This window comes from Calliphora vicina, chromosome 5 (assembly GCF_958450345.1).
Source record: "Calliphora vicina chromosome 5, idCalVici1.1, whole genome shotgun sequence".
NCBI classification, from domain to species: domain Eukaryota; kingdom Metazoa; phylum Arthropoda; class Insecta; order Diptera; family Calliphoridae; genus Calliphora; species Calliphora vicina.
This window is the reverse complement of record NC_088784.1, coordinates 94980083-95004494: the sequence shown is the minus strand read 5'-3', so window position 1 is coordinate 95004494 and position 24412 is coordinate 94980083. Positions and strand designations below refer to the sequence as shown.

General features: G+C 32.2%; 1 protein-coding gene across 2 annotated transcripts in view; it reads left to right on the top strand.

The window, feature by feature from the left end:
- The window catches only part of Mef2 (myocyte enhancer factor 2), a 245927-nt gene that overhangs the window by 120956 nt on the left and 100559 nt on the right, over positions 1-24412 (top strand). For both annotated transcript variants that reach the window (XM_065513334.1, XM_065513320.1), the window contains exon 4: positions 12093-12237. The gene's annotated coding sequence lies outside the window, so the exon portion shown is untranslated. The remainder of the gene's footprint in view (positions 1-12092; positions 12238-24412) is intronic.

Here is a 24412-nt window from a genome sequence, read left to right as displayed (position 1 = left end):
TGTATTTCTAATATCCCTGCAAACATTGACTATTGCACTGCTTTACCCTTTATTGACAGACGAATACTGGCGGGTTACCTTCTTCTAGGGACACATTTGTTATCTATAAAGATGGCTTCAACTCTGCGATTGGGGTAGATGGGGGCTTCTATATTCTCTATTTTCAGAAGGCGGTGTGTTTCAGGCTACATGATCAATGTAGTGTAATTCAAGCTGAGATTTCAGCCATCAAAAGGGCGATACACAAGATGATATACTATAGGTTATATTTATCCGAATTTGTACTGACAGCAAACCTGTTATCAAATCCCTCTCTGGTGACTATTTGACATCCAGATTGGTACATGAATGTCGGGTGCCACTTAAAGAAATGGCAAACCATTCTAACCTGGAGTTACTATAGCCAATGAACTGCAAGTCGACGATATCGATCTTTTGGTCGGTTTACCAGTCTCCTGCTGTAAATCACTCATAAAGAGTAAATTTTTTGAGTCTGCCAACTCAGCTGGAGTAATTTGACAAATGGCTCGGTATTGAGGCTAACATGGGCCATTTACGACCATCACAGGTCAATTATTTATCCCTTACGGGGCTATTTTGATAGTCGTGCTTACAGGGCACTGCTTAATTGGTGCGCATGATAGGATACTGAACAGGAGGAAACGGTTGAACATCTTCTCTGTCTTTGTCCTGCTCTATCGGGGACACGGACTACGACAATGGGTAAAGAAGTGGCCACTTAAAATCCGTACGCTCTGTAGTAATCATAGCAACGCCCCCTGTTATCAAAATGGAAAAAGATTTACATAATCTTTTGTCGGGTTAAAAGATGGCCAAAATCTCATTTTCGGCAGATAACAGGTCAAACATTTTACGTCTTGGCAGCTCAAAAATATGAATTTGGCAGGCAATCCGCAGCTGCGGTTTGAAGAGTCAATCTTTTCAGACATGTTTTTAAAGAATTTTCTGAATTATATATAAAAAGAGAGTTTGGAAAAGCGATTGCTGTCATTTAGAAGACATCACACATCTGATACAAAGTTTTAGCCAAGTTGTCATTACTCAATGACAAGTTGTCATTACTCAAATACAACTATGAAGTGGTATAATGAGAAATTGCCCAAATCTTCGTCCAATCGAGATATATTGGGCAATTGTTAAACGTAAATGGAAAAAGAGTACAGGTACAGTAAATAACCAGATTTTGATGAGAACAAAGTGGAATAAATCTGCTGGAATAATCGTAGAAGTGGGAAGAAAAGTTGTGCAGCTATTAGTGGGAGGCATAAGAATAAAATCCAGAAAATTTATTCGCAATAAAGACACATAAACCTACAGTTATTATTATTTTAAAGCTTAATAAATTACCTTTAATTTCATGAATAAAATGTTAACTTACGTTGTTTAATTTTAAAGTTATGCTCGCTTTAATCCGTACGGATTTTAAGTGGCTACTTCTTTAGTCCTTTCATGCACTGCCTAGCGGATCTATCGAGAGTCGATGTTATGAAGGTGGATTCGTTTATTCAGGTTGGTGCGGCATCGAACTTAATTTCCGATATGTGAAGTACCTGAACATGATCCTTTAGGGCAACACAAAAGGACTAATTACCAAACTATTCGTATCCGAATTCTATTTCTTAAAGTAAGGAACATTTGGTAGAAGCTTGTTTTAATTTTGTTTTAATAGGAGCTGTATAAATACTCAAGTTTATACATTTCCTAGAGTATATAAAAGTTTTAACCAGGGAAACCGGAAATATGCTCTAAAAAAGCGCTTTAAATATACAGTAAAAACTTTAAAATATGCTCTTAAAAAACAAACTTTTACATAATTTTTAACCAAAAAATATACTTTTATTTAAAAAAATCAATTCTAAAAAGGTAAAGTAACATAAAATAAACAAAAATAACAAGAACTAAATAGTATAACAAAAAATAAATACAACATAAAAACAATAGGAACTTAAGTTATGAAAAGTCCTCGAGAGGTATTTTTTGATGATATTTTATATAAATATAAAGTCACTTCTTCAATTAAGGTTATTATTGCAATTACAAAATGTTGACTTAAATTTTCAAATAAAAATCGTTGTCTAATGGATCTGAAAACATTTTTATACATAGAAAATGTTCTTTCGACATCAATTGATGTTATATGAGCAAATTTAAAAGATAGTATTTCTTTAACACTTAGAACGGTTGAGTTTGAATTAGAACTAAAATTTGATATTTAGATGGCGCTATTATTAAAATAGTGCTTATTTTATATTAAAAAATATATATTTTTCAATTTTGAATTTTAAACAAAGGAAGTAAAAACCTGTAACACAACAGCGAAAAATAATAGGGGGGTCAGACGGCATGTATTGCTTGTGTATTGGGACATGTATTCGATACATATAGAATTCCATGTGTATGTCATAATTCACATTATACATACGATTCATAATTTCCACGTTCAAACGTACATATGTAATTGCATGTGACATAACCTCTATAAGTTTATATGTTTATTGTTTTTAACAATATATTTATTTAAAATATTTTTAAATCACAATAAATATATTTAATGCAATGAAACTTATTTTATTATGATTTTTCTTTACTCGCTTTTGTTTTGTTTTTTTATTTTGCACTCACACAGTGTTGTATTTGAAAATACAACACTGTTATACACACGAAAATAGAACATGCTCTAATTGCCAAAAATGTCACGAGTAATACACATGTATTTTACATACACAAAGTTTCATGTGGATCACACGGTATGTATATGTTTACATATGGAAAAATGTCCCAATACATGGCACAAAACACAAGCAATACATGCCGTCTGACCCCCCTAAGTAATACAAAATTTGTTTTTGATAAAGTCAAAATATGCTATTAAACAGTAAAATATGCTCTAAAACGCAAAAATATGATATAAATATTCTCCTAAAACGAATATATGCAAAAATATGCATTTAAGGGTCAAATATGCAAAAATATGCACTAACAAATCGATGCCAAAATTCTTAAATAGTTCTGAAACGTGTAAATATCTTATCCATGTGCACATTAGACTCACCAGAAAAAACATGCATTTGCATATTTTGGTTTCCCTGGTTATAACATTTTCTTAATTTATTTGCAATGGGCCTAACTGTGCACGGTGTGTGTTAGTTATAATTTAAATTCACTAAAATCTTCACAAGTGTATATGAAAATCTCGTCTTTCCCAAATATATAAATCTATTTCTTTATGTACAAAATAAATATGTTTATGTCTTACACTACAGCTCCTAGCATGAGGTCTATTTTTAATCATACAGCATTCAACACTTAATACACTTGCAACTACTGTGTCATTTTATAATATTTTCATTTGTGTAAGTAGAAAAATATCCCAGCAGATCATGGAACGGATGACTATGTTACTATGACGTAACTTGGGACCAGCCAAGTAGCTAGTAAGAAAAGGCAATTTAGAACAAAGCTTGATATTCGCTTATTAAATCAATTCTACCTATAATAGTTTATATGGATCCAGTAAAGTGACAATTAAACCCATCATCTACAAATTTGGTACAATCATGCTATCAGTATTTTGTAAAATCTACTGGCCTCCCCTAAGAACTAGCGGGCTACTTGCAACAACTAACAACTTGTTGTTAATGTCATTTACTCAGTTAGTCAGCCATTCACTCACTCGTTCGTTCGTTCGCTCACTTACTCAAACATAATTTATTGTTGTATCCTTTCAACTTTTACTCTAGCACTTGTTTGGAGTTCTTGACATTTCTTTGGTTACAATTTTTGGAAAATAAATTTAATACAGGGATTTTAAGAAATGATGCCACTGCAAAGTTTGGACACATGCAATGTTCATTCGTAAAACATCACAAAATATCTTTGTATTTGTTAAATTGTTGGTGTTTAATGGCTGGGTAAATTGTTTACTCTTTTGTTTTATTAAATGTCAGTTCAAATGTAATTTCAATACTTCTTGCTTGTCTTATGCTTTTATAAATTCATTATTTGTATTTTTTTTAAAAGAATTTAAAATATACATGTAAGTATGTAGTCTTAGGGGGAGACTTTTGTTTTTTTTTTTGGGTTTCTTATGTTGAGGCGTCAGCAGCTTAGGGAGGTATATATATCTTTTTTCAGTGTCTCTATGTTTTATTGTCATCTGTGGTTTCAACTCTACCATTGGAAAAGACACATGCTGGAGCAGCCGACTTTTGCAAATAAAACTCTTGTACTACCAGATAAAACATTGCAGGAGGTCAGGGTTTTTGTTATATAAAAATAAAAATGAAATAAATAGTAACAAAAACATAAAAAAGAAAAAAAAAAGTATTTTGTCACATGTTTTATTTTAAATTTAATGCGAAATTATTTGAACTTTAGCATGCACTGTGTATAGTGCGATAAATAATTATAGATTCGTTTAAATGTAAACAGATTTTTATACCCTTCACCATGAGTGGTAAGTAGAGTTGTTCACGGAAATTCCCGGGAAGAGAAATCCCGGGAATTCCGCAAAATTTTTAATCCCAAAACCCCGGGAAATTGTGCGAGAATTCCAGAAGAATCATACAACAAAAAAGATTTAACCCAAATAGAACAATAACATTATTGCCCAATTCACAATTGGTGTCGTAGCGTTGTATCGTTGTATGTCGTAATTTTTTTATTAATATTTTGTTTTTGTTTCGAAAAATTTGTTTGAAAAATATTTATGACATACAATGCTACAACACTACGACATCAATTGTGAATTGGGCAATTCATTATACAAATTATTCCAAAAACTCGTGAATGTTCAGGGCTGTAACAGAATTCTATTCCGATCAAAAAATTTTGGAATAAAACCTTCTGTGGAATTGAATTTTGTTTAATATTATTGGGTTTTCTTCAAATTTTAATTAACATCTTTATTTAATTTTAAATATTTTTAGGTAAACAAAATTTATTTTTTTTGAAGTTTTTTAATTTTTTGGGAAAAAAAATTTTTCGAATTGTTTTTTTTTTATTTTTTAAATTTTAAAAAATTTAAAATTTAAATTTAAGATTTTTTTTTTTGTTTTTTAATTTTTTTTTAATATTTAGCGAAAAAAACTTAAAAAATATTTTTCCGATTTAGACCCATTGTATGTCCAACTTACTATGGTTTTATATACGTCATTGCAAAGGTCTTTGAAATATCTATCATTAGATATCCATATTGTCTATATTAATGACTTAGTAATCCAGATATAGGTCAAAAATAGATCAAAACTCGAGGTTGTCCTGGTTGTATTCCTCATATCTCAGCTATTTGCGGACCGATTTTGCTGATTTTAAATAGCAAACATCTCGAAAACATGTCTGAAGAATTATTGAAGATTTGAATCCCGAAGATATCTGGGGTCTTCAGAAAATTGATTTCAACAGACAGACAGACAGACGGACATGGCTTAATCGACTTCGCTATCTATAAGGATCCAGAATATATATACTTTATAGGGTCGGAAATGAAAAATGTAGAAATTACAAACGGAATGACAAACTTATATATACCCTTCTCACGAAGGTGAATGGCAACATATCAAGCCAAATTCGGATGCTCTGTTCTGAAGTGAAGCGTATCCCAGAGAGAGCGTTCTGCATCGATTGAAATAAATTGTAGTCGGACGGGGCACGGTCTGGACTATAAAACGGATGAACCAAAACTTCCCAAACACTTCTTTCTAAAAAGTTTTTAACAGGTTTTGCAACATGTGGCCGAGCCTTGTCATGATGAAATTTTACGGTTTCCTATCTGGCCGCATATTCTTCAAACGAATCAGTTGCATTTGGTACAGATTCTTCCCTGTGATGGTCTGGTCAGATTTCATCAGCTCATAATAGATCGGACCCTTTTCGATATTTGGCCTTGGTGTCGATTCGGCTTGTTGGAAAGCTTCACAGATGATCTCTTACGCTTCGGGTTTTCATATAGAATCTATTTTTCATCACAAGTAATGAATCTGTCCAAAAATTATTTTCTTTTATTGCGTTCAAGAAGCAGTTCAGACATAAAAAATCGTCTTTCAAAGTATCTCAACTTCAATTGGTATGGTACCCAATTTCCCTGCTTTTGGATGAATCTTGTTGCTGCTTGCAAACGTTTAGAAATTGCTGATTGAGTAGCTCCCAATGTTGGGTTCAAAATCTTCAGGGAGTAATGCCTCCAATTCTTGGTCAGCAAACTTTTTTGGCCGACCTGGACGATCATTATCTTCCATGTCAAAATCACAACATCAGAGGCGGACAAACCATCTCTCGCACGAAAGGAAACTGAAGGAATACATTCACTGTAAACTTTGGTGAGCAATCGGTGTACTACTTCAGCGGTACTTTTTTCCTAATTAAAGAAGTAAATCAAAACTTCCCGCATATGGCGCTTTGTTGCCACAAAATTCGAAATTTTCGAAGCATAAAAACCTTGTTTACATTATAATGTTCAATAACTAAGTGAGAATAAATTACAGATATAAAGACAGAATAAAGACAGTTTAAATGTTCTTTGGGAAATTTTTCTACGAATTTGATGTGTTACAAACGGAAAGATGAGATTAATAAAAACACTAAATTGGCAACTATTACTGTAATATCTGTTGAAAGCGATTTATCGCTTTTGCACTCATATAAATTGAAATCATAATATCAACCTGTATCCACATTATAAAACAAGTAAGATACTTTCTTCGATCAAGCCCATCCAAAACATTTTTCTTTTAAAATTTCAATAATTTATATTTTTGAGTGATTTTCGGAAGTGGGCCTTATATGGGGGCTATGACCGATTATGGACCGATCACCATGAAATTAGGTCGTGCGATTTATGTCTATATTAAAGTTAACTATGTTGAATTTTGTGAGTATACCAACATTTTTATGCGATTTATGCACGTTAAAGTGATTTTCGGAAGCGGGTCTATATGGGAGCTATGACTAATTATGGACCGATCATAACAAAATTTGGTGACATGAATTTTGTGTATATAAAACTTATTTGGAGCGCAATTTGTGGAGATACATTTATAAATTAAACATTTAGTTAAATAAAATCCAATTTCGGAAGGACATTTGTATGGGGGCTAGGTGAAATAATGGACCGATTTAAGCCAGTTTCAATAGGCTTGGTCCTTGGGCCGAAAAAATAATATGTACCAAATTTGATCGACATATCTTCAAAATTGCGAACTGTACTCTGCGCACAAGGTTTACATGGACAGCCAGCCAGCCAACCAGACGGACGGACATCGTTTAATCGACTCAGAAAGTGATTCTAAGTCGATCAGCATACTTTAAGGTGGGCGTTACAAACATCTGCACAAACGCATTATACCCTCCCCACTATGGTGGTGTAGGGTATAATGAACAGAATAAAGAGAACTATTCTGAGACAAAAGGAATTAAATAAGCGATGTATTTTAGACAACATTTTTAACCTTTGACCTCCAATATTTTGCGTTTTCGGCTTTAAAGCTTAAAAGCCCCTTAAAAAGTATTTTTTTTTTTTATTTTCTGTTTACAATAGAGAAAGACAACAAAATACTTAAAATTAAATTCGTGGAAAATCCTCATCAACAATTTATGGTTAAATGAAACACGTTTATTGGATTTTTTCAAAATTTTTTCTTTATATTTTTACATTTAAACAATAAAATAAATATAATTCAATAGATATTTATAAATTTATTTCAACAATAACAACAAAATGTGATAACATTTGTTGTTGTTTTAATGTTGGGGTAAAGAGAGTTTGACACGACATGTGAGGGTCATTATCAATATGGCTTAATAGTAGCCAACGTATGTATGTGGTTTTCGATTAAAAACTATAATAATCAATTTAATAAACTCCCCCAAATGCTAATTAAGAGTCAGCAACATATTTTTGGGTGTTAATATGTAATAAACATAAAAGGATATGGTTAGTAAGCCTAACAATATGGTAGATTTTGTTTAATTTATTAATTGTTTACTTTAAAAGAATAGTTTTTATAGCAACAGCAAACGACAATAGTTAAAATATTGAGTTGAAGATTTCTTATAGATATTACATACGCGAATACTCAAAGATATCTCTCAAATTTAAAATTGTTGCCAATAATTATAAAAGTTCAAATAATTTTGAACTGACGGGGAAATTTCTGATACAGCTTGAAAGACCATTTCAATTTGATACCAATATTTTAGCAAAAACTAATTTTTGGAAATCTTGCATTTAGCCTATTTTGAATATGAGCCCTCAATATGTTGCTTTTGCGAGAAATATAAAAAAAAATTCATAAAAAACCTTTAAAAAGGTTAGGAAACAAATTTTGTGAAATGGTATTTTAGAATGAATTAAACTTTTATTTTAGTTATGAACATTCATAACTCTCTTTTTGGGGCTACCATAATTTGTATATTTCATATACTTAAACGTCATATGCATTGAAAATTTTTTATAAATTTCAAGTTTTATTTAAAAAAAACATATATTTTTTAGTATTTACATACAGCTATGGACATCTATTATGCTTATCATATGAATAAAAAGAAATGTTTGTGACATGTATAAATTTAAATAATGAAAATTGTATACAATCGCTTTTATAAAAACAAATAAAAAAATACTGATACTAAAATTGACCACAAAATAGAGAAGGTAAGTTTGTAATTTAAAAATAAAACGATTGTCTGTAACAAAGGACTTGTTTTTGAATACGATATTATTGCAAAAAACAACTGTTCTTTGTTGAGAAACGCTATTATTTATAACATTATCATCAAGTTGTCCTAAAAGGGGGGAAATTAATTCTTTTTTGACACACTGTGACAGTTCAAAAACTAACTAATCTAAGATAAACTCTACGATTTGTAAGTTTTTGAAAAAAAAAATCTAAAAAAAATATTCAGAATAACTATTTCCTTAAAAAGACTTACAAGTCTTTTGTTCATGCTGAAGAATCAATAAAATATTGAATAAAAGTCAACAATTCTACAATTTTCTTTTACGACCCCATAAAATATAACCTGCCGATTGTCGATGTCCGTCTGCTGTTCAAATCAACCATTTGAAATCAATAAGTTGCCGTCGTTCCAACAAGGAGCAAAGGGCCTCAATACAATTTTTGAACATCTCTCTATTTTGTGCTAAAGCCTTCGCTTTTTCCAAACTCTTGCCACTGCTATTTACTTCGTCTTCAATCTCTGTTCTCCGTATATGAGCTGGGCGTCTCCTACTTCTATTCCCTTGCGGGTTCCAGTCTATAGCAGTTCTAGTGATGTCGCCAGTCTGCCTTCTAAGGGCGTGGCCGATCCAACGCCATTTTCGTCTCCTTATTTCAATCGATAGGATTTGTTGGTTAGTTTTTTCCCAGAGCGTATGATTTGATATGGTTCTCGGCTAGAATGCACGTAGGATCTTGCGAGGACAGCGGTTCATGAATACTTGTCTTTTTCATTTATCACGAGTGGCAACATTCGAAGTTTCGCAGTCATACAGAAGGGTAGATTTTACATTGGCATTGAAGATTGCAATTTTCGTACCCAGAGATAAAGAAGGTGATTTCCAAATAGGTTTTAGATGGCCAAATATTAAACGTGCCTTCTGCAAGCGGTTATCGATTGGACCCTCCCAAGACAGCAGAATTGACAGACATCTTTTATTTCGCTTGCACCAATTGCAAATAAATTCTGGGAGGTTGCATTAATACGTAAAATTGTTGTCTTCATGACATTTATCTTCAAATCTGCTTATTCCGCTGCCATCGTTACACTTCGTTAGTTCGACGGGAGAACTGAGTAGTCGTGAGCCAGTAGACAAATATCTGCAATCCCCGCAATATCCCCCTGCCGTTATAGAAGGCTCTTCCAAATATCGTGTAAAAAGAAATGCCACCACTTCTATCCCTGTCGGACACGTATCCCAACTCTGAAAGTTTCACTCAACAAATTGCCAATTCACATCGTGGTTTAGTTTATCGAAGGCCTTCTCGAAGTCAATATAGCATAGATACAGTGGTTAGCGCCACTCTACTGATTATTCCACAATAACACGTAGGCTATTTATGTGGTCGATGATGGACTTATGGAGTCTGAATCCAGCTTGATCCTGCCTTAGAGTTGATGTTACCCTGTCGGAAAGTGCTTGGGTTCATAAGGAGAAATTGTAATGAATTTTCGGATCCAAATACACTTAAATTAATTTACACATCTCTTGTTAGAGCGAAGTTGGAGTATGCTTCTGTGGTTTGGGCTCCTCATAGTGAGAAGTTTGTTCAATCTTTAGCAAGGTTAGAAAATCCTTTGCCTACATATGAGCTATAGTGTTCATGGCTAGGACTTCAGACATTGGAATTGCGTAGGCAATTTCAGTCTTTTATGCTGGTTTTTGATTTAATTAATGGAAGTACTGACTGTCCTGATCGGCTTGCATTAATTCCGTTTTATGTTCCACCTAGAATGCTTAGGTATAATACAATTTTTAATGTGCCTTATCACCATACCAATTATGGTCTTAACAGTACACTTACTCGTGCGTTTATACGTCTTAATGTTATTAATACCAAACAAAAAGAAATTGTTTTAATCCGCAAATAATAGAGTTCTGCACATCAAAATGTTTCTTTAAAAAATGTTTATATAAAATAATTGAATAGTTTAAATAATAATATTTTTAAAAACATTGTTAATTTTATTTTTATACTTAATCGTAGTCTGTAAGGAATTTTTATTTCCACTGACTTAATAAATGAAATGAAATCCTTTTGGCAAATAGGGTCCTATGGTCTATATTAAAATGCTATTGATTTAAAAATTAAATTCTAAAGCAACAAATCTTTCAGAACTCTTTGTAGAATTTAGCTCGAAAAAAATTGCCAATCAGGTCAACAACTTGCCGACTTTCTACATTAATTTTCAAATCGTATTTGGATTAACCGAACATTATGAAACCTAAGTTAAAAACGAAAACTTACCTAGGAAAGGTTAAAGTATCTGCAATAGAATTACAATGATTTTCTCTGTGATGGTCTTGTCAGATTTCAACAGCTCATAATGGATAGGACCCTTTTGCTCCCACCAAATACAGCAAAGTACCTTAGCGCCATGGATATTTGGTTACGATCTCTTACGCTTCGGGTTATCGTAACGGATCCATTGTGCATAGCAAGTAATGATTCGATGCAAAAATTATTTCCTTTTATAGCGTTAAAACATCAATTGGGACATCCAAAATCGTATTTCAAGGTCTCTCGGCTTCAATTTGTATGATACCCAATTTGAGCAGCTTCCAATGACTTTGCAAGCTCTTGTTGAGTTTGACAGAAATCTTCATGGATTAATGCCTCCAATTCTTGGTATTCAAACTTGTTTCGCTGGTCTGGGCGATCTTTGTCTTCTGTGTTACAATCATCATTTCTGAGCCGCAAAAACCATTTCATGCATGTTCAAACCGATGGAAAACATTAACCATAAACTTTGGTGAGCAATCGGTGTATTTCAGCTACACTTTTTTCAAATTAAAGAAGTCAAGCAAAACTTACCGCATATGAGACTTTGTTGGTACAAAATTCGACGTTTTGTTGTTTACGCTATAATATTCGAAAAAGGTAAAAAAGAAAAATGTTAAATAAATTTTATTTTATTTCGCACATCCCCCCCAATATGGTTGAACTGTATCCGTGCCTGCTCTATATGAAAGGGAAGTTGTTGGAGCAAGTTGTGTCCCCTTTTCAACAGTCAAGTGGCTAGTACTTTTAAAATAAATAACATAAACTTTACACAGTCAGATTTTTGCGTTAGTTGTTTAAATATTTGCTAATTTTTTTTTATTAAATTATTAATACTTAATAATATAAGATAATGAAATCAATATTTATTAAATATTAAACATATTACATATTTGTGTGCCCCTTAGTTCTTAAGATATTTCCTTTTATTTTTGTTAAATATTTCAAAGAAACAGTTTTATAGCAATACAAAAAAAAAACAAAATAAGAAATCCTCTTTAGAATATAATTTGTTATTTTCGACTTAAAATAATTTTTTCTTTTTATATATTTTTTATCTTTCTATCTTTGCAGAAAATGTACCTGTCGTTTGATTGAAATTTGAAAAATAATACTTATACGTACCCATGTTATACTGCGATTGATACCTTTTTTATTTTTATTGGAAGAACCGTAAAAAGAAAGCAAAAATAACAGAATAAAATAAAAATATAAGTAGGTGAGTACATAGAAATAATACATTTATTCATCCACCTGTATATATACAGAAATATATTATATGTCTATATAAAACATAAGTTTTTTTTTCTGAATTTAACCTTATTTTATTGATTTGTTCCTTATTTTTTTTGCTATTATTGACAGCCGTACGCACAAACTTATTAATAGAGTGTTCAGTTACACTTCCTACAAAATGTTTATTAAACTTTCATAGCAAAAATAAGAAAGAAAATTGCTTAAAAAAGTTGTTGGTTTTAACTTTTGTTTAATATTATTTTTCTCCCACTGTACTTAACTAATACTTATCACTTAGATATTTTTGGTTGTTTTCTTTTCAAGTTCTAAAACTTTAATAAATTACACGTGCCACAGATCAAAAATATTCCTTGTGAGTGTCATTCATTCATTCATTTCTATATTTAAGTATGTTCATGACATTGGAAGATTTTCTTGTTTTTTTCAGCATCAAAATCTGTTAATTTTCTAAGCAAACATGGAAAATATTGCGCTGACCAGCAAAATGTTGGCAGGAATTTGGGATATTTTTGTTTGAAAATATTATGTTAGGCTTAAAAATCAATTTTTCTAGCAGCAATTAGGAAATGTAATGTAAGTAATTTCCTTAGGTTTGTATCATGGACATTATTGTGGCAATTTTTACCCCAGATATATTCAACATATTTGTGACCAAAACCATAATTTCCTTGAAATCCGCCTATTTCAAATCGGCCCCCACGCTCAATCCGCTTAAATTTACATATTTAATTCTCATTTAGGCTCAATATTCCTACACGAAAGTTAAATCTGCGCTACACTCATTAGTTAGCCATATATTTTTGGTGTATGACTTAAAAATTAGGGATTTTTTCAAATGTTTAGCTTTTATTTAGAAACATTTGTACCTATACCCATCTTTCTAACAACATATGGATTCCGAGCCAAAATAACTGCTCTTCTTTTGAGGCCAATAATAAATCAAGGCAATAACGGATACTTTGTTCCAAAGTGAAGCGTATCCCAGAGAGAGCGTTCTGCATTGATCGAAACAAATAGTATTCGGACGGGGCAAGGTCTGGACTATAAGGTGGGTGAGGCTAAACTTCCCAACCACTTCTTTCTAAATAACTTTTAACAGGTATTGCAATATGTGTCCTAGCGTTGTCAAGATGGAATATTACGGTTTCATGTCTGGCCGCATATTCTGGAAGTTTTTCAGCTAATGATCGCTTCAAATGAATCATTTGCATAAGATACAGATTCCCTTTAATGGTCTGGCCAAATTTCAGCTGCTCATAATACATAGGACCCTTTTGCTCCCACCAAATACAGAGCATTACCTTAGCGCCATGGATATTTGGCTTTGGTGTCGATTCGGCTGGTTGGCCGGGCTTCACATACGATCTCTTAAGCATCGAATTATCGTAATGGATCCATTTTTCAGCGCAAGTAATGATTCGGTGAAAAATTATTTTCTTTTATAGCGTTCAAGCAGCATTTCAAACCATCAAAGTCGTCTTTCAAGGTCTCTCGGCTTCAATTCGTATGGTATCCAATTTCCCATCAATCGCACATTGAAACCGATGAAACACATTCACGATAAGCTTTGGTGAGCAATCGGTGAGCTTCATCGGCACTTTTTTTTTCAAATTATAGAAGTAAAGCAAATCTTCCAGCATAAGACGCAAATTTTAAATGACTCTGGCGCATAAATTAGGCTGAATTTGACCGATTGCATTTGATTGATTTTGTGAAACGCTGTCGTTTTTGGCTGATTCGCATAGACCTGCGACTTCAGAAAATCCCACAAGAAAAAGTCTATCAAGGTCAAATCGCACTATCTCTGTGGCCAGTTCACATCAAAGCCACGTCATCCCCTGGTATAGCACTCAGGGGATGACCGCTACTTATGGAAAGTTTTGTTTTGGAACTAGGGAAATTGGTTACGGGAGAGAGGAAAGAGAAGTAGTGTTTGTGGACATTCGATTTGAAATTTCCTTCATTGAAAATGACACGAAAGACTTCAGCGGGAAGTTGGTTCCACAAGGAATTTTCCCTGACCAATCGACCACAAAGTGATGTGTTCTTGATGAAAAACGTGTATTACGTAAAAATTTGCGGGTTTCAAGAACAAGTTCCCTAATTTCCTCAGAACACATTTCATTGTAGTACCGAAAGAACAGTGAAACGCAGCCCATATTGCGTCGGTGCTCCAGTGAATCACTAGAGTTGGATACCCTATTGCAGGCGCGGATCCAGGGGGGGTTAAATAGGAAATTCCCCCCACAAAACCAAAAAGTTTTCATATAAAAAAAGGAATAAAAAGAAAAATTTAGAACAAATTTGAATTTACCCCCCCCCCCTGGATCCGCGCCTGCCCTATTGTCACCAATAATCACCTTTGACCTCTCCTGTACGCGGTCAAGAAGCTCCAAAATAGAGTTTAAAGCACCGACCCATACATTGGAGTTGTATTCCATTTTCGGTCGGATATAGATGTTGTAAATAAAGAGGAGATCAGATGGAGTGAAGTAATTCCTACACCGTTTCAGAACATCGAAACACTTGACTGCTTCTTTCAACTCTTGACAAATTTTTTAAGACCAGCGGACATCACATTGTACTCTCATGCTCAGAACATCATGAGCATCTGATTTTACAATATTTACACCACCCATAAATACTGATAAAGCGAAATGGTCTGTCGTTCGTTTTAGTGTCAACATGCATAACCGAGTATTTCGATCTTAAAAGCGACCCACAGTGGACCAAATGCTTAATCTGGCGTGCAAGAGAGTATAATTCGACTTTAAGAGCACCTAGAAACGTGAAATTTGAAATGCAAATGGAAAATGTAATGAGCCCACTATATCGTACAAAAGTGGGCGGTATTTATTGGGGCGTGGCACTTATTGCAACTTTGTCGAAATAAAATATAAGTGAACGGTTTGTCTCATCACTTTTTCATAAGTTTATATAATTTTATAATTTATAATATAGAAACTCGCATACTATATTTTTTATTATAATCAAACTATTCAGTAAATTATAAAAAGTACTTCAAATGTTAAAATAAAATAAAAATAGAAAATAAAAAAACTTTATTATAAAAACTTTTTATTTATTTTTTATTATTATGAAACAATTCAGTAAATTATAAAAAAGTACTTCAAAAGTAAAAATAAAATAAAAATAGAAAATAAAAAAACTTTGTTCAAAAAACTTTGCAATACATCGTCCATGTGTTTATAGTCCTAAAACGTCTTTAGTCACTCCCTTCATCACTTAAATAGTCCGCTAGAACACCTTTTTCCATTTCTTGCAAGATAGGTGCAGAAAGTAAAGACAAAACGTCAGCACAAAGAGGTTCCGAATTTGGATTTTTGAAAGATTTTTTTGAAATGGATGATATGATGGGATCCGAAGATACTATTAAATATTGAAATAAATCTTGCATCGTGCTTTCACGCGAAATCTTTCGTGTATGAAATTCACGTACATTTCTAATATCTTTATTTCTGGACTCTAAGGCCTCTTCAGATATCATTCCAATGGGTAACGAAAACTGTTGAATTATATCCGCCCCATGTATTAATATTTTGTGGAGACTGGACGGCATATAGTACCAGGGATAGAGTTCAACGTATAATTTCGCGGTATCTGCTAAGTAACGGCGAAAAACTGCAAGATTTACGGTGTATCCACAGGACATTGTTCTTAAAATAATTTGCAATCTCTTTATTAAGACTTCACTCACTCCAGTTACACTTGATGCTAAGACTGTTTGACTAAAAAAACGTCTAGCCGTATTTCCGTCATTTGTAGAGCCCATTCCAGGTTTTGGGGCATCGACCAGTAAATGCATTTGAGATTTAATATTTTCTTTTATAATCTTTTTTTGATTTTCCACTTTTTCTTTTTCCTCAGCATTACGAGGCTTCCACCTTTTTATAACAAGCTTATATGAAATATGTAAAACACATTCAAAACAACGTATCCAGGCATGTAAAATAGAAATCCCGAACTTATACAAATTTTCATCGCATGCGAGTTTTCCAATTGCCTCTAAGTCGTTCATTATACTCGGTGATGCTCCACATATTCCACATGTTTGGGATGACGAGTCTGAAATAGTGCTGAAAACCTTCCCATCTATCATAGTTAATAAGAAATTATGATGCACCATACACTCTTCACTTCCAATTTTAATTTTTGTTGGCAGGATTGCAGAAATCTGGTTCTCAACAATTGAAATTTCTTGCTTTATTAGCTCCTTGCTTTCTTTTTCAAAAATAATTTTAATAGGCCTACAGAAACGTGTTGATGAAGGGCGTGGATTTTGCCATAAAAGGACATTATTATATTTAAGTTGTAAAGGCACCAAACATACTGCGAAAAGATGTTGATCAGAGTTATCAGCATTACTATCGATAAATTGTTGTTTATAGTTTGAATGACCACTACTTCCATCACATCCCCACTTGTATGTCATAAACATTTCAAGTGGTTTAGTTTGTTCCAGTAAGTCAATTTGAAGTTCTCCTAACCTTTCAACTGTCTTATCGACTAAACCCTGCAAAGAAACTTGTGCTGAAACATCCGAAAATATCATATTACTAGGATAGCACTTTTCTTTCGCAGATTTTACAACATGGTACGTTGGATATATATTTGCGTTTCGGTTCTTGGCGCCTGTTTGCATTAACTTATATGTGTGTTTACTATAGTCTCCGTCTATAAATAAAGCCAAGGCCTCTTCAGGAGTATACGCAATAGGAATATTTGGTTGGCAGAAAACTTTTTTTTTAATTTTAGTTGCTCTCGTTGGAGAGGTGGTTAACTCCTTTAACATGTGTGCAGCATCTCTTTTGCCAGATTTGTACAAACTAACTTTTGTTGCTAAAACCAATTCCTCACACGACTTAGATTTTACAATCGAAGATACATTTAAAAGTTGGGTCCTCTTACTTTTTTCAGCAAACTCCTTTTTTGGTATATGAGTAACTAAGGTGGAGGGACCAGCAACTTCAGAATCCTTTTCATCGATATTAAAAAATAAGGCACCATTAAGCCACTTTTCATATTTAACTTCAAAATCTTTTCTTTTCCTACACACATTTTTCCATTTCTCTCCAAGGTCATGAACAAATTTGTGTACATTTTGCTTTAATTTTTTGTACTTCTCATTATTGCCTTCTTCTGTAAATCCAATTTTTCTCATAACATACTCAATAACGGCACCCGATTTATTTTGGTTGTCTTGGGCGTTTATCCAAACAGTGAACAGTTCTTGTCTTAAAATTGACATTTCGACTAAAAAACAAAAACCCGCAAAAACCCGCAGCTAATTTTTTTTTTAATTTGAAGCCTAATAGCTATTCTCTCAAAATCATGTGGAGAATGTATAGAAGTCAGCGGTATTAGTACCTAAATTCATTAACAAAATTCAAGTTAGCTTGAAAAATAAATTTCTCTATAGACAGTCATTTAAATCTACCTTTTTTAACGAACAAAAATACAAATATGATTCAAACTTACATACTTTGAGGTTAAAAAATGATAATTAATTTGATAAATTAATCTAATAGGTCGTAAAATACCACTTCAAACAATGAATATGTCTACACAGAATTTGAAGAATTTTTTTCAAAAAACTAATTTGATTGCCTACTATGATGATGTTTTTGCAATAAACAAAGAAAATTTATTAGCGTTAAGCAAGGTAGAAATAGTACAATCATATATGCGATATTAATTACATATTGTTAAAACTTCATTTTTAGACCAATTGCGCACCAGATTGGACATTTGGTCCACTGTGCGACCCTATTAGCACGACCCCATTCAGAAATTGTCACAAGGTCCCGATTAAGCGAATCATTCATGTTTTACCTCATTGCCCCAAACTCCGACAGGCTTGCTCTATAATTGAATAAATATGAATGGCAAATGTTGCTGTCATCTACATAAGAATAGATTGGTTGCAAATGTTGCTGTCCTCTGCAAAAGAATATATAGGGTTGGAAGTTTGACCTAGAAGACCGTTTAGAAAGATAAGAAATAGAGTAGGAGAAAGAATGGAGTCTTGCTCCGAATTTATCTTCAACTCGTTTGATGAGATCCCATCCTATAGTGCAATCTCTGAGAATGCTCGATATAAATCGAGAGAAGTTATTATCGACAGCAAAAGCAGTACGTTTTAATAAATGCACACCATGCTGCACTCTATCGAGTGCCTTGGAAATATCTAGAGCCACCAATTTACTTTCGCAAAAACGGTGAATGTAACGACACCATTTTATCGATAGGACGGCTAGCAAGTCTCCCGCAGAGAGTCTTTTACGAAAGCCATACTGCCGCTCGCTGAGTAGTTTCTGAATATTTCAAAAGATGGTAGTTAACCATACTCTCCATAACTTTGGAAGATCCTTTATGATAAAAATACACTTTAGTTATCTTCCTTGATATCGAGGGTGTCTGCACATTTTCCAGTTTTGACGAATTTTTGTGTTTAACATGGCTCATTGACGGTTTTTGCTCTGAATTTGAGGATTTCTTTAAAGAGAAATTCTTTAAAAATTAACAATTATTGTTCAATTATTTTATTGTATGTTTGAAGGTAAAGTTTTTAATTTAAGGAAGATATTAAGAACATTAAAACCAGTTCCATTATAGTAGAATTTTGTAAATTTCGGTTCCTCAATCTTGAAAGCAAAGTCGAAGTTGATTGAAATTGGATTTCTCGAAAACATTCTTTCGACTCATTTCATGTTTTTTCGAAAACAAAACAGCAAGTGACGGATTTTGATATTTGTGTTCGAAAAGTCGAAAATAGTGAAATCGAATTTTGTTTAATGTTTGCGTTTTTGTTCGACTTGACGTTCGATTCCCCGATTTGGGTTTAAAAACCAACATTGCTTTTTAATTTTTTTAGATAAATCTGAAAATACTGTATGTGATAACTTGGGTTTTTATCTCGGGAATACCGGGACAAATTTTCCGGGAATTTTGTCAATTTTTCACAACCCAATTCGCGGGATTTTTTGGTCGCTATTCCCGGGAATTAAATACTGACGAAACCACAAAGTAAGAGCTCTATGTTTTTCACAAAAAAAACGTGAAAAGTTTTTTTTTAAAGATTTTCGTTTATATCTCGGCCATAATATTGAATTCATTCCTTTTACTAAAAGTCTTAAGAAAAAGTTTTTCAATTCATTTTGTAAATAAAACTGAATGTAGAAAAAACATTTCAACTCAATTTGTGGTAGATTTGAATCAATAAAAATTTTATCATTCAAAATTAGAATAAATTCTGTTGTCAGTTAACTTCAAAATTAAATTTACTAATGAATTATATATTGTGAATAGATTTATGGAATGAAATGCTGACATTTTTGAATTACGGATTAAGATTTTAGTGAATTGAGCTCAAATTGAATCAATAAATACGAAGCTCTATATATAATAATTATAACACTAAGTTTTTATATGAAATATTGCTATAATATTCCTAATTTTCAGTATTGTTACATATGTATATATTTCGGGAATAGCCGGGTACCCGGGAATGGAGGAACAAATTTTTCCGATTCCCGGGAATCAAAAAAGGTCGGTAAATTAAAAACCCTAGTGATAACACATCAATATTGAAACGAGTGTAATTTGTGTAATTGAGGGTATTTAAGATTCGACATACACGACTACAGTATTCTCATTTGGTTTTGTATATTTTTTTCTTAGAAACTCTTAAGATTTAGTCAATAAAATTCCCTGTTGTGGTTTTTTTTCATAACCGCACATGATAGCTAGTAATGGAGCGTTGACTGTTTGTATTATAATTTAGATGTTTGCAGCTAAAATAAGTTTATTATTAATTTAGCATAAACCTAATGCAAAAAGAAAAAAACACACACTTCTTAAAGTAATTAGTTAATTTATTTATAATTCCTGGGTTCTTATATCTTCTTATTTGTCATTCGAGTAGAGAGTGTCATCTGTATTTCTCTCTTTTGTTTCCGTTTTCATTGTTTGATGGAATGACAACAGCAATGAAGGAAAATGAGATAAAGGTTACTCGTACAACCCACGTAAAAACAAATGTTTCAATTTCATTCATTTGAGTTGTTTCCTTTATTTAAGCAGGGAGCTTTTTTTCTGTTGTTGTTGCTTTTGTTGTATTTTTACATCATTAAACCTACAACAACTACTACCTATCTAACCAAGATTTTTCTCAATGAAATTGAAATTTATGTCAGTGCGCGTGTGTACTTTCAGACTTTTCCGCTTTCGGATGTGTTTTAGTAGCAGTAGTAGTAGTAGTAATTTTATACCTGACGTTATTTCCGTTACTTTTATTTTTAGTATCGTTTTCTGTTATTTCCATATCCTTTTAATGTACGAGTGTGTGTAATGGTTGTTTTTTTTGGCATGATGCAGCATGCTGTATTGTATTGTGGTCCTTCGAATCGTATTATTATATTGTAGTTGAGCTAAAAAGTGTCAATTTTAATTTACAGTAGACTAATTAGAAATGATGGCTAATAATTGTTTTATTAAATTTGCTCCTGAGTTGGCAAATAATGAAGACATGTTGCAGATGGATGGTTATTGTTTGTGACGTGAATGATAAAAAATAAAATAAAAAGCAATGAAATTTTAATAGCTTTTGTTGAATTTTGTATAGGTAGCGGGTGTAAATTGCTGGAATAACAAATAACAGAGCTATATTTGGCTGTGAAGTATCTTATTTAGCATTCACCAAAGGTTTGGTGAACAAAATTTCAATGAAAAACAAGTAGCTAAATTCGGCTATGCCGTTCAAAATTATACTTTAAAACGAAAATTTTAAATATTTTTAAACAAACAAACAAATTTTAAAATAATTTTTTCATTATATTTTTTTAAAATTGTTTTTTTAATTATTTTTTTTTTTAAAATTTTGTTTTCAAATTAAAAAAAAAATTTAAAATTTTTTTTTAATTTTATTATTGAAAATTTTTTGTTTGGATGAAAAAAAAAATCGGGTTAATTTTTTTTTCCCGATTTTGACCCATTGGAGGTCCAACTTTCTATAGCTTTATATACAACATCGTTGCAAAGAACTTTGAAATATCTATCATTAGATAACCATATTGTCTATGTTAATGACTTAGTAATCCAGATATAGCTCAGAAATAGGCCAAAAATCGAGATTGTCCAGGTGTTTTCCTTACATTTCAGCCATTTGTGGGCCGATTTTCTCAATTTTAAATAGCAACCGAACCTGGTCTATATTGATATATGATATATGAATCATATATTGATATATGAATCATGTAGAGCTGTAAATGAATCATTAATTTTTGAATTAATTCGCGAATCATTCACACAAAAAAAATAATTGAATGAAATTTGAGTCAATTCAAATGAATTTGGTAATAATGAATTGCAATTCATTTCCAATTCAAATTAATTGCAATTCGTTTACAATGCATTTGAATTAAATTAATTTTGAATTCACCTTCGTGAGAAGGGTATATATAAGTTAGTCATTCCATTTGTAATTTCCACAATATAATTTTCCGACCCTATAAAGTATATATATTCTGGACCCTTATAGGTAGCGGAGTACATTAAGCCATGTCCATCTGCCTGTCTGTTGAAATCAACTTTCCGAAGCCCCCAAATAACTTACATACACGATTTATACAACAATGTCTCCGGAATTCTTCCGACTCGGTTGCTATTTAAAATCGAGAAAATCGGTCCACAAAGGACTGAGATATAAGGAAAAAACCAGCACAACCTCGATTTGTGACCCATATCTGGATTACTAATATTGACAATATGGATATCTAATGATAGATATTTGAGAGACCTTTGCAACGACGTATATAAGACCATATTAAGTTGGACCTACAATGGGTCAAAATCGGAAAAAATATTTTTTAACCCAATATTTTTTCCATCAAAAAAAATTTTTTCTCAGAAATTCTTTTTCAAAAATAAAAAAATATTTAAAATTAAAAAAAAAAAATTTAAATCAAAAAAAAATTTTTTTCTAAAAAATTTTGAAATTTTGAAGGAAAATAAAGATCGCCCAGACTCCATGAAGATTGTTGTCAAACTCAACAAGAGCTTGCAAATTCATTGCGAGCTACTCAATCAGCAATTTCAAAATGTTTGCGAGCAGCAGGATTCATCCAAAAGCAGGGAAATTGGGTACTATATGAATTGAAGCTGAGAGAACTTGAAAGACGATTTTGTATGTCTGAAATGCAGCATCATGAAAAATGGATCCATTACGATGAAGCGTAAGAGAACGTATGTGAAACTCGGCCAAACAGCCGAATCGACACCAAAGCCAAATATTCATGGCTCTGACGTAATTCTCTGTATTTGGTGGAACCAAAAGGGTCCTATCTATTATGAGCTGTTGAAATCTTGCCAGACCATCACAGGGAACCAATACCGAACGCAACTGATTCATTTCAACCGAGCATTGGCGAAAAACATTCAGAATGTGCGCCAAACATGACAACGTTCGGCTGCATTATGCAATGCCTCTTAAAAACTATTTAGAATAAAGTGGTTGGGAAGTTTTGATTCCCCTGCTGGACCTTGTCCCTTCCGAATACTATTTGTTTTGATCGATGCAGAACGCTTTCTCTGGGATACGCTTCACTTTGGAACAGAGTATGCGAATTGGTTTGATTCGTTATTGGCCTCAAAAGATGACCAGTTCTTTTGGTTCGGTTGGTTCCATATGTAAGCCATAAAGATGGGGAAAAGGTTATTGCCAACAATGACCAATACTTTGAATAAATTTATATTGTACAAATGTTTCAAAACAAAAGCTAAAAATTTGGAAAAAATCCCTCTTTTTTAAGTCCTAAAATTTGAACTTTGAACCTCAATAAAAGATAAACCAAAGCAAATTTATAATTTTTGAGCATCTTAAAATTTGGTTTGACTATAAAGGAGTTGTATACCAAGTTTTTTTTTAGCATTTTTGCCTGCCTCAGTATAACAAGGAGAAAAAACGAAATAATTGTAGAGGAATGAATTCAATATAGTTGAAGTACTAAGAAAAATAGCAAATAAAATTTAAGTTTGATTTTGGCTGGTACTTTTGAAAACATAACTTTAGTTAAGCAAATTACTGGTAAGGGAACCGACATAAAACTGATGCCATGAATGATTTATCGTCTGCTACAAACATATAAAAGAGGACCTGATACTTTAAGATGGCGTTGTCGTAGGAGGGGGAAAAATGCTATAATATATAGATTCTATGAACTTAAGTATTCCGTTTGGATAGTTATTATTATAACTAGTCATTTTTGTTTAATAGTCGTTGAAATTTGTAGTTTAAACTTTTTGAAACAAATGGACAAGTTAAGTGTCATTCATTATGTTAACCAATTAATTGGTCATTTAAGTTTTTACTTCATTAATATTTGTTACTAATAAATGGGAAAATTAATGTATGTATTTTATAGATTTTTATTCATTTTTATTACCCCTTTGTAAAATTTATAAATTATTTGACCCAATTTTAATCATAAGTAAATTATTCAACTGTAAATAATTTGAACATTTTAACACATTTACTTCCTTTTTTCATTCATTCATTTCATTTACATGTGTATGGATTTAGGTATGAGTAGAGAGACATATTAATCTTGTGTTAGCTTAACTGTTTGTCCTTTTTATTTTATTTAAATATTTAAAAAATCATTTATTATACCCTTCACCATGAGCAATATATAAGTTTGTCATTTCGTTTGTAATTTCCACATATTTAATTTGGGATCTCATAAAAAAAATATATATTCTGGACCGTCGTCCATCTGTATGTTGTAATCAACTTTCCGAAGACCCCAAGTAACCTACAAACATGATTGATACATCAGTATATCCGCTATATTCCAACTTAGATTGTTATTTAAAATCGAGAAAAACGACCCACAAATGGCTGAGTTAATAGCAAAAAACCGAGACTCCTCGATTTGTTTAACTCATTTTTTTTACCAAATTTTTTTTTACACAAAATTTTGTTTCACCAAACTAAACTTTGCTGAAAAGGTATATAAAATTCGGCCCAACCGAATATAGCATTTTTACTTGTTTTATATGACATTAATTTGGTAAATATTTGCTTATGATTTTTAAAAAATACAAAAAAATGTTTGTTA